Source organism: Mus caroli, chromosome 18 (genome assembly GCF_900094665.2).
Source record: "Mus caroli chromosome 18, CAROLI_EIJ_v1.1, whole genome shotgun sequence".
Lineage (NCBI taxonomy): Eukaryota > Metazoa > Chordata > Mammalia > Rodentia > Muridae > Mus > Mus caroli.
Window position 1 is genome coordinate 46,675,716 of NC_034587.1, and position 10,915 is coordinate 46,686,630.

The 10,915-nt window shown below is 41.6% G+C and overlaps 1 long non-coding RNA gene across 1 annotated transcript in view; it reads right to left on the reverse strand.

Annotated features, from left to right (window-relative positions):
- The window catches only part of LOC110284443, a 14,865-nt gene extending 8,329 nt beyond the window's left edge, over positions 1-6,536 (reverse strand). The window contains exon 1 of the long non-coding RNA XR_002376936.1: positions 6,394-6,536. This is a non-coding gene — a long non-coding RNA (uncharacterized LOC110284443). The remainder of the gene's footprint in view (positions 1-6,393) is intronic.
- Positions 6,537-10,915: the final 4,379 nt, after the last annotated feature.

Consider the following 10,915-nt stretch of genomic DNA (forward strand, 5'->3'; position numbering starts at 1 on the left):
AAGAAAGGGAAAGGAAAGGAAAGGAAAGGAAAGGAAAGGAAAGGAAAGGAAAGGAAAGGAAAGGAAAGGAAAGGAAAGGAAAGGAAAGGAAAGAAAGAAAGAAACAAAGAAACAAAATGGCCTGAAATTTTACTTGTATTATCTAAGCAGCTCAAAGAAACAAAATGGCCTGATATTTTAATTGTATTATCTAAGCAGCTCTAATTAAACAACTTCATAAAGAAGGTATTATTTTTAACCACTTCACAGAGAAACCAAGGGAAGGGTACATAGCTGTGCCCTGGCCAACGTGCAAGCCCATGTGTACAGCCTGTGTGCTGTACTACATTCTTGAATTTTAATGATGAGAAGGAAGAAACAGATGTTGTTTATGAAATAATGTGCACTGGTATCTTAAGAGTTACCATTATGTTTTTCAGTTAAAGTGAGCTTCCAGTTACACCCTTTACCACCCAGCTGAGGCACACAACTAGTGAGACATTAACTGAGCCTTGAACGATGGGGAAGGTGTTAGTCTAATTAATGAGGTAGAATACTATTTTTGTCATCTTTACTGAGACCCCAGGCGGGTATTCCATTTACACTGCTAGGAAACTCCAAAGTCAGAATTCGTTGACACAACTCTTAAATTAGCATTTGAATGAGCTAGTTGTAATGATTAATCTCATGTCTTAAGAAATGAGAGTCAAAGCAGGGAGCCTTAACCCAACCACACTCCCGAAGCATAACTTTCTTGTTTTGTTGCTAATTAACTCTACAGAGAACTGAATCTTGGTGTATCTGGGCATTGAAAAGGAAAAGAAAGGCTACAGGCTTTCAAGCAGCCTAGAGAGCTGTCATATCAGCCCACCCTGGAGGGCTGCGCTACTCACTTCTTACCGTAACAGCTGCCAAGGTTCACTAAAGACCCATTATTTACTGCTTAAGAACTGCGGTTGTTGTGGATTTTCGAATGCCAGTCTCTCCTGTCTGTCATTGTCTCCCAAGTTCATAACCCTGACAACATTCAAGGCTGCGTGACTGCTCACCTTGGAAATGTCTCGTTAATGCCTGAGTGGAAGGAACACTGTAAATACAAAACATCAACTATTCTTATCTTCAGAACCATAAACAGAACCAGAGGTTTCAATATGATACATTAATTAGCATTTATTTAATTTTCAACTCTTGCACACATATTTATAAACATTTCATATTACTTTCAATTTCTGGATGCAGAAACAGAATTACAGTGTCACAAAAAAGTATCTGTTTAAAGTCACATATCATGTTAGTAGAGACTCCTACCCTAGACTCAAAGCTGCTATACCACCGACCATCTAAAAACAGGAGTGGAAATACCCTGAGCAATTACTATGCACTAGCCTGTGCTCATCCCTAAGGAGTAGATTCTAACTGGCACAACAAACTCCCAAGTGCTTGTTACTATACCCATTTAACAGATGCAGACACCGATCCTCATAGAGGTTAACTCATTTGGCCAAGATTGCATGACTCTTATCTTTTACTGTATGTAAAGTGATCTGTATATTAAGTATATCTGTATATCTAGAACTCCAGCCCAGCCCCTGCCTTTTCTCATTCAGAAACCCTTCTGTGGTTGCACTTCCCTCTAAAGTCTAGGGAGCGGGAGTACACTTGGGAAATGAATCCTTACCTACGCCATATGTGATGGCAGTGAGGCATGATTTCATTTTGCCCACAGAGCTGAAGTGCAGAAAGAAGGAAACAGGTGTGGAACAGATTCTCCTTCCTCTTAAAAACTTCTCTTTTGCTTACATTCTGAAAATGTATATTCACACTAGTTATGTTATTATCTACATAATTATATGCTGTGTGCAGGCATTAAAATGTGGTCCAGCTAGTGGTCCTGCTAGTTTATTACATTATTTCCCTTCATTTAAAATATTCGCTAACATTAATGCTATACAATAATTAGAAAACCATCAGATGACAGCATATAATCTTGGTTAGACGTTAGAAAAATAGATAAGGGGGGCTGGGCTTGAGCTCAATAGTGGACTGCTTGCCGAGGATGCACTACACTCTGGGTTTGATCATCTGTGCTGTAAAAACAACTAGGTATGTTTGTGCGTACAGACACATGCACAAAATATTCTGCATATTCTAAATATCAGAGCATACCTGCTTCTACGTGAATAACATCTGTTTAGTAATAGACTTATACATGTGGATTCATGCTTGTCCAATCATTTTTAAAGTTAGCAGGAACTGACGTATTAATTAATATCAAACAATATTAATCTTTATATTTTGAGCAGGTAAACCAAACAGCAAACCAGGCCAAGGTGGTTCCATGTGAGAGAGGTTTATTGTGCAGAAGTAGAGGGGCAGTGAAGCAGGTAGAAGGGCAGAGAAGAGGAAAAAGAGAAAGAGGGGAGAGAGAAGAAAGAGAGAGAGTGAGGAGGGGGTGATCTCCTAATTTATACGGAAAATGATGTCACACCAGTGAGTGTGGGAATTGAGCCAAGTGGGTTGTGGGATTGAGGGTCGTTGGCCTGGCAACGCAGGTCAAGAGTCACATTGTTGGGCCAGGGGTTGGAGTGTTCTGGCACTTTCAGGAACTATATGATGAAGGAGAAAGAAAACATTTTAATGCAATTGAAGATAGGCATAATTCTATTCTCAGAGCTAAGTATTAGGGGCATTAAAAAAAATAAAGTAAGGTTATCAGAGTCCAGATATACTTATAATAGTTCAGGAAATTTATCAAATAAAACATTCTATTTAGAATTATGCTTTTCTCAGAGGCTGGTGAGTTTGAAACCAGGCTGGTCTATGTAGCAAGTTCCAAGATTCACGGGCCTATGCAGAGAGAATCTGCCTCAAAAAAAGAAAGAAAGAAAAGAAGAGAAAAGAAAAGAAAAGAAAAGAAAAGAAAAGAAAAGAAAAGAAAAGAAAAGAAAAGAAAAAAAGAGGGGAGAGAGAGAGAGGGAGGGAGGGAGGGAGGGAGGGAGGGAGGGAGGAAGGAAGGAAGGAAGGAAGGAAGGAAGGAAGGAAGGAAGGAAGGAAGGATGCTTTCAGAAAATGCCTTCCAGAGGCCAGGAGCAAGATCTGCACACATTCCCAGTGAACCCATTGACTCTTACTGCTCCCTGACTGCTGCAGACACAGGTCGTGTTTGCAGGTCTCTGACAGGTGGTTGTTTACTAAACCTTGCTTGGCCTGTCTTTGCTTGCTGTGCTTGGAAAGCTCTCCCCTTCGCTTCCTGTCTCACCCTCATCTTGAAGCTTGACTTGAAGGACACCCTCGCTTCTGAAAGTATTCCACATCTGTGACCCGTCCAGTTCCCTACTTCAGAAATGACCATTGCCTCGCCGGGAGGGGAGGGGGCCTCCAGTTACCTCTCAGCTTCCTGCTGTCAGACAGGTTACCTCTCTGTTTGCTTTTTCTTGCTTAAGTTTTTGCTACCCAGCAGGACTTTAAGATCTGGAAACACAACAGTCCTAGCTGCTTTGAAACTCTCCCAATTGGCTGGCTGCCTTGCTGTGTTTGTTTATTTGTTTGTTTGTTTGTTTGTTTGTTTCTATTGAGATGCTTCTCATCAAGTAGCCCTGGCTGACCTTGAACTCATAGTTGCCAGCCTCTACCTCCCAAGTGTTAGGATTAAAAGTGTGCACCATCACACTTAGCTTGATAGGCTGATAGGCTTTTATACTTTTTAATTTATATTTTTTGAGGTATCATGAGTGCTGCTGGGGCCTTTGCTACATACAGAAACATTTTCTTTAGTATTTTGTGTACATTTCTACTTTAAAAGCATGTGTATACATGTACGCACATGTGTGTGTGTGTGTGTGTGTGGTGTGTGTGTGGTGTGGTGTGTGTCCCTGTACTCCTGCTTTTATAACAGCTCTCACCTTAGGAAAATCAGATTATTCAGAATTCATAAACTGACATTAAAAAAAAATCAAATCCAACACTAAAGACGCACCATTGATGTTGAATACGCCATACCGTTAAACCCTCTCTTTTTCTACAGGGTACCAAACCCCAACTTGCTTTTTTTCTGGAAGTTAGAGTCTTGTACCGTAGCTCAGGCTGACTTTGAACTCCAAATCTTCTTGCCTTAGGTCCCTGAGTGCTGGGTTTCCAAACCTATGCTTGGCTCCTGACTTGGTTCCAGATTGGCTCCTCCTAAGGGAAAAACCTTGTTTGTCTCCCAGCACTTCAACCTCACTGGCTACCCGGCCCCTACCCCCTAGATGTGCCTTTCTCTGTGAATGCAATCTTGTTATCAAGTTCACAAGCTCAGTCCCACCATTCAGACAATTTTTACCTCCTGGCAAAGGTCTATATTTTAGGATGTGTGTACAGGGTCATGTGCAGGTGTTTATTTTTTACCTAATGCTTTTGTTTTTATTTTAAAATATGACTTATCAAGCAACTGAGCTATGTTTCTATTTTCTGAAGGTTGTGTTGTTTTTTTGTTTTGTTTTGTTTTTTAGATTTTGCTCAGAACATAATTGATTTAATAGATATCATGATTTTCTTGTTGGGATAATGAGAAAAAAATGGCAGGACTTAAAGTATTACTGTAATGAGTAGAGACGTGTAACAAAGGCAATAATAGACTCCCGTAAGAGTAAGTTTATTTCCCTGAAAGGGTGGCCCATTCAGTGACAGCCACCGACTGAGCAAGAGGGATGATAACATTTGCTGGAAAGGCCCCCAAACTAATTGTGGAAGTCTTCAGCACTTTAGCTGTTATTTTGGTTAAGGGAAGGGCTCTTGAATTCATAAAAGCTCCGTTCACGTTTAGATTCCAAAACAAACGTTTGCTACCGAAGAAGAGATTAAGTTATAGATGCTGTTTGAGTCAGTGTTGTGATCATAAAAAAATAAACGGTATTAAGATATGGTCTATGGGGGTGTGGTAAGATGTCAGGGAAGGAGGTGCCTCTGCGGGCCCATACCAAGGTAACCCTTTCCTCTGAGGGACCAGTTACACGACTGTATAGTATAGAATAGAGTTTATTCAGGGCACGGGGAGGGGAGTTAAGAGAGTAGTAGAGGCAGAGAGAAGGAGAGAGTAGAAAGTAGAGGCTGGCCATGAAGACATGGAGAGAGGGGGTAAAAGAATAGGGAGAGAGGGGGAGCAAGGGGCAAGAGGCAAGAGTATGAGAGCAAGAGAGGCAAGAGAGATGGGGGAGGAGGGGTCAAGCAACTCCTTTTATAGTGGGCCAGGTCTACCTGGCTTGTTGCCAGGTAACTGTGGGGCAGAGCATACTTGGCTGTTGCTAGGTAACTGTGGGGAGGAGCATACCTGGCTGTTGCCAGGTAACTGTGGGGGTGGAGTCCAGACAGAATATCAGCAGTCAGTGTTCTGTTACTGTGAAGAGACATCATAACCACTCCAACTATTATAGAAGAAAGCATTCAGTTGGGGTTTGATTACAGTTTTCAAAGAGTTGGCCCATTATCATCATAGTGCTGGAGAAGTACCTGAGAGTCCTACACCCACCTCCAGTGACACACTTACTCCAACAAGGCCACTCCCTGCTGACCAATCACTGGACCACTCTTATTCAAAACACCACAGATGCCTTGAACAGACACCAAAAACATCATTTCAGAAGAGCTGGAAACTGAGTGCTGTGAGACATTCACCAGAGAAGAGTACTTGGCCACAGGTTTAATCCAATAGAATGTTCTCATTAGCAGGCTGGCAGCTACCCTGAGGGCTCTGGACCCTGGTGTAGCCCCAAGCCTTTCTCAGGATGGACTTTTAAGCACACATCCTGGGTGACATATTTCATTAGCAAGAACAGTTAGCCAGAAGCAGAACTACAGAAGCCAAACAGTAAGGGTAGAGCATTTAGAGACTTTCTTAGAACGATGAACAATAATTCAATACATTAGGCCTTTGTGTTTGTTTTGGCAAGTGTTGCTGCCATGGTGGGTTCCAGGGCCTCAGTGGTACTTCTGTCATGGTGTCAGTGGTGCTAAGGTCTGGGGACCTACTACAACAGATTGAAGAAAATGCCTCTTGTCTTTCAGATCAGCCCCTGGTCTGGAAACCTGTAATCTGTTAACTAAACCATGTATGCCCTGCGGACACGTCATAGTTTAATGATAGTGCTGTGCCAGCATCACCACCACTGCATGTGACAACCCAAAGCACCTAGGAGATGGGACTTTGGAGGAGATGACAAGGGGGAAAAGCCCACATGAATGATATAAGTACACCGTGACACAAGGCGGCTTCTTGCCCCTCCTGCCACGTGACACGTTACCATAAGGAGGCCCTCATCAGGTGCCGACTCTGCCCTGACTCAGGACTTCTCAGTCTTATAAATTCCTGTTGTTTCTAACCTACCAGTGTATGATAGCAGTCTGAACGAACAGGATAAATCACATAACCTAACACACCTTACTTTGGTAGTTAATCATTTCTTCGGAAACCTTATGTCTCTTTGAGGTTAAAAAAAAATAGGAATAGAATGGTGGAATAATAATAGAAATCACCTCAGCCACAACAAAACACCATCCACATTTATAATACAAACAGGACTGCTGAGAAATATATACTCTTTGGAACAGTAAAGGTGTGCCTGAATAGAATCCTAGGCATAATTATCCAGGAATATTACTGATTTTTCCATGGAGACGCACACAAGATGTTATTATCCATCTTGATTTAAGAATGCCAAAGAGTGAGATTTTCCTGAAAGAATAATAAACTATTCAATAGGAATTATATGCCAAGATTAAACCCAAAACTTCATATTTCAGGCTGCGTGTTGTGGCGAACACCTTTAATCTTAGCACTTTGGAGGCAAAGATAGGGGCATGTCTGAGTTCCAGGCCAGCTAGGGTTACACAGTGAGACCTTGTCTCAAAACAATCAAACAGACATTTATGTTTATATCTGCCAGTTCTAAACGATAACATCCATATAAACAATATGATGATCTAGAGCCAATCCTAGCCAAAACCCTCTGCCTGCACCAGTATTGAAAGGCTCACCTTGCATGGTATGGTAACATGTTTCTAGAAGCTTAGCTAATTCTACCCGTGAAGCTGAGGACAAATTTCACTTGTGTCTAGGATTTTGAGACACACTTAGGCAATAAAATGATATTCCATTTCAAATAAAAATCTGTCTTAAATTGCTCTCCAAAATACCAGTATCTCACTATTTTCCTTTTTTACCTGAGACACTATTAGAACTGCGCACATGATGTTCTTTCTAACTGCATTTCTCCATTGTCCATCATTGTAACCAAATACATGAAAACTGAAGCTTTATTTAAAAAGTAAAAAGTTTAATGCATGAGGCCCTGGGTCTGATCTCCAATGAAGGAGAGAGAAGAAAGAAGAGGAAGCGTGGACAGGAAGGTGAGAGGAAGAGCGAATGAGAGGAGGAAGCGCTCCTTGGTTAATCATTTCCTAAGCTCAAGGTCAGTGTAACTGTTACAAGAAGAAATCCCGGGGTAACACAGGACCAGAGAGATTCAGGAGTCAGAGTCACTCTTACAACAACTCAGTCCTTAAGTATCTAACGGAGGATCCCAGAAGTACATGGATCAATCCCTTCCAAAGACAGCATCCACATCAATCCAACCACTTTCCATTAGGCCCTGTCTCTTCTTAGGCAGTACTTCTGGAATCACCTGAGAACTCGTGGGGAAAACACTTCGATCGTGTCAACACTATAGCGTTGCTATAACAACAAACGGCGCTGTCTGACCAACTGATGGGAGGCAGACTCAATTGTCCCTGGAGATCAGGAAGAGTGTCCAAGTTTCTAATTCTAAGACATGTATCGAAACGCACAACATCAGTATTTGCCGAACAAATGGATGCTTGCGGGAACTTGAACTAAAATATTCAGAACTTTGGGAAGGGGTTTTCTGAGAGGAAACTGCTCTCGAGACATATGGCGGCACTCTAGAAAGCCTTTGATTTGGGTTGCCAGATTCAGCAATAGAGAAAGCCATATGTAGTAAAGAATCTCTCTAGGACCGTGAAAATTTGTCTGATATTCTAGTGATAGACACATACCATTATATATTTGTCAAAATTCAAGTTGTCCAACATTAAGGATGGACTCTAAACTGTGGTTTTTGATAATGTTAATGATATATGCATAATGATGATAATGATAACAGTAAAGATAAGTGTATCAGCTATAACACATGCACCATTATGGCTGGGATTGTAGGTAACAGGAGAGGCTGGGGAGGAGTAGTTAATAAAATAAACTTTATCTATCCATAATAAACTGCTTTTTAAAAAGAACGTATTAAAAGCATGGAAAGGATAGGCCGGGTGGTGGTGGTTCACACCTTTAATCCCAGCACTTGGGAGGCAGAGGCAGGCGGATTTCTGAGTTCGAGGCCAGCCTGGTCTACAGAGTGAGTTCCAGGACAACCATACAGAGAAACCCTGTCTCGAAAAACCAAAAAAAAAAAAAAAAAAAAAAAAGCATGGAAAGGGCAGGTTAGATGTTTTGTCGAGTAATGGTGCTTGTCACCAAGTTTGATGACCTAGCTCAGTTCCTAGGACCCACACTATAGAAATAACCAACTACCGCAAATTGTCCTCTGAATCACACACACTCAAGCACATACACAGAGGCATGCGAGCACACACACACACACATACCAATTCAATATAAAAATATGGAGAATTTAGATCTACTTGAATTTTAAGTAATAGAAGAATTATTGCTATAAGTAATACAATTATCTCATGTATTATTTGAAACATATAAAAGTTATTAAATAATGTGAAATATAAATTTAACTTGGCTTCCTGAATTTATCTTGGAATCCTACTTTTTTGTTGTTGTTGCTGTTTTGTTTTGTTCTTTCAAGGCAGAATTTCTCTGTGTAGTCCTGGCTGTTCTGGAACTCACACTGTAGATCATGCTGGTCTCAAACTTACACAGAGCCACCTGCCTCTGCTTCCCAGTTGCTGGGACTAAAGGTATGCACCACCACCCCTGGCTACAGTCCTACTTGATTGATACATATGGGCACATTTTTTGGTTGGCACATAGTGAAATGGGACCTGGAGAGCTTGGAGCAGAATAGATGTCTGCATTTGACAAGGGATAGGCCACTTAATGTCCTGAAATTGTGACCCCTTTGGCAAACCTGTCTCCAAAAATACTTACACTATGATTCATTATAATAGCAAATTTACAGATAGAATGTAGCAATGAAAATAACTTTATGGTTGGGGTCATCACAACATGAGGAACCGTATTAAAAGGTAGCAGCATTGGGAAGGCTGAGAACCACTGATCAGCCCTTATGTCTGTAATTTACCCACGGAGTCCAATCCCTCTGGCTTTATCTTTTCTACTGTTTTGGTTTTATATTCTTTATTTTTATTTACATGTGTGTATACCTGTGCATGTATGGGACACAATTTTATGTACCCCGGGTTGGTCTCAAACTTGGTAAGTAGTCAAGGCTCACCTTGAACTCTTATTCCTCATGACTCTACCTCCTGAGTGCTATGATTATACTGTGCAACATAGGGACTCGCACATTCTGGGCAAGGTCTCTACCACTAAGCTATGGAGGAGCTAAATCTTAAATGAGCCTTCCCAAAAGACATAGACAGTAAGTATGACATAAATGGGCTTGGTTAAGCAGTGTGGTTAGACAGCTGGAGGTTTGGGCAAGTCAAGACTATTGACCAGACAGGCAGCAGACTTTGCGAGTTTAGGAAGCTGGCTGGTTTTAAAGCCTCCTTTAAAGGTAGCAATCAAGGCCAAGGAAGCAAATAAATTAGACCGCGCAGGACAGTGATCCAAAGACACTGCTAGAAAGAACTTACTCTCTAACTGATACCTAGGAAGCTGTAGCCTTTTTAAATCTAGTGTAGGCCAGATAGTCTTCAGTCTGTACCCTATCTAAAGATAGCAATGCAATTTTTAAACCTTCCTAATTCCTAAAGGCTAGCTAAACAAAAAAAGATTTGTTTGTTTCTTTGTTTGTTTGTTGAGAAAGGCTCTTACACTGTAGTCCAGGTTGATCTGGAATAAACTATGTGGCTAGGCTCAAATTCACAGCCATATTTCTTCCTCAGCCTTAAACTTTCAGGGAAATGAGCATGTGACACTACTCTAGGCTCAAGCAAACAGGTTCTTGTTGTTGTTTAAAGAAAGGTAGAAGAACAGAAAAAGAAAGGAATCCTGTCTCCGTATATTCCTGTGGGCTTGGTGTGCAGGTTATCTTCTAGGCTTGGCTGAAAGCCGAGTCCCTCACAGCAGGCAAACGCCTCAGAGCTGTCCTAGTTTGTTTTCTATTGCTGTGGTAAACACCATGGCCGAAAGCATCCTGGGAGGAAAGGGTTTGTTTGGCGAATACATCCCTATCATAGTCTAACATTGAGAAAGGTCTAAGGCAAGAACTCAAGGAAGGCAGGAACCTGGGGCAGGAACTGAAGTATAGGGCTATGGAAGAATGCTGCTTACTGACTTACTCCCATGGTTTAGTCAGCCTGCTTCCTTAAAGCACCAGGAACACTAACCCAGGGATGGCACTACCCATAGTGAGCTGGGCTCTCTCCCATCAGTTGTTAATTTAGAAATGCTCTACAGACGTGCCTATAAGCAATCTGATGAAAGCATTTTCCTCAATTGAGGTTCCTCTTCCCAGACAACCTTAGGTTTGTGATAAGTTGACGAATTCTTGACCTGATCCATAGTGATGTGAGGAATGCTACCTCTTGTTCCTGCTGCTATTCAGGAAGCTAGCTCATCTGTCAAGCTTTTAGCTCCAGTCACCCTGAACCTTGAGCCAAAATAAACCCTTCCTCCTTCAATTAATAAGAAAAGTAACTGCCGGGGCCTAGCAAACACAGGAGTGGATGCTCACAGTCAGCTATTGGATGGATCACAGGGCTCCCAATGGAGAAGCTAGAGAAAGTACCC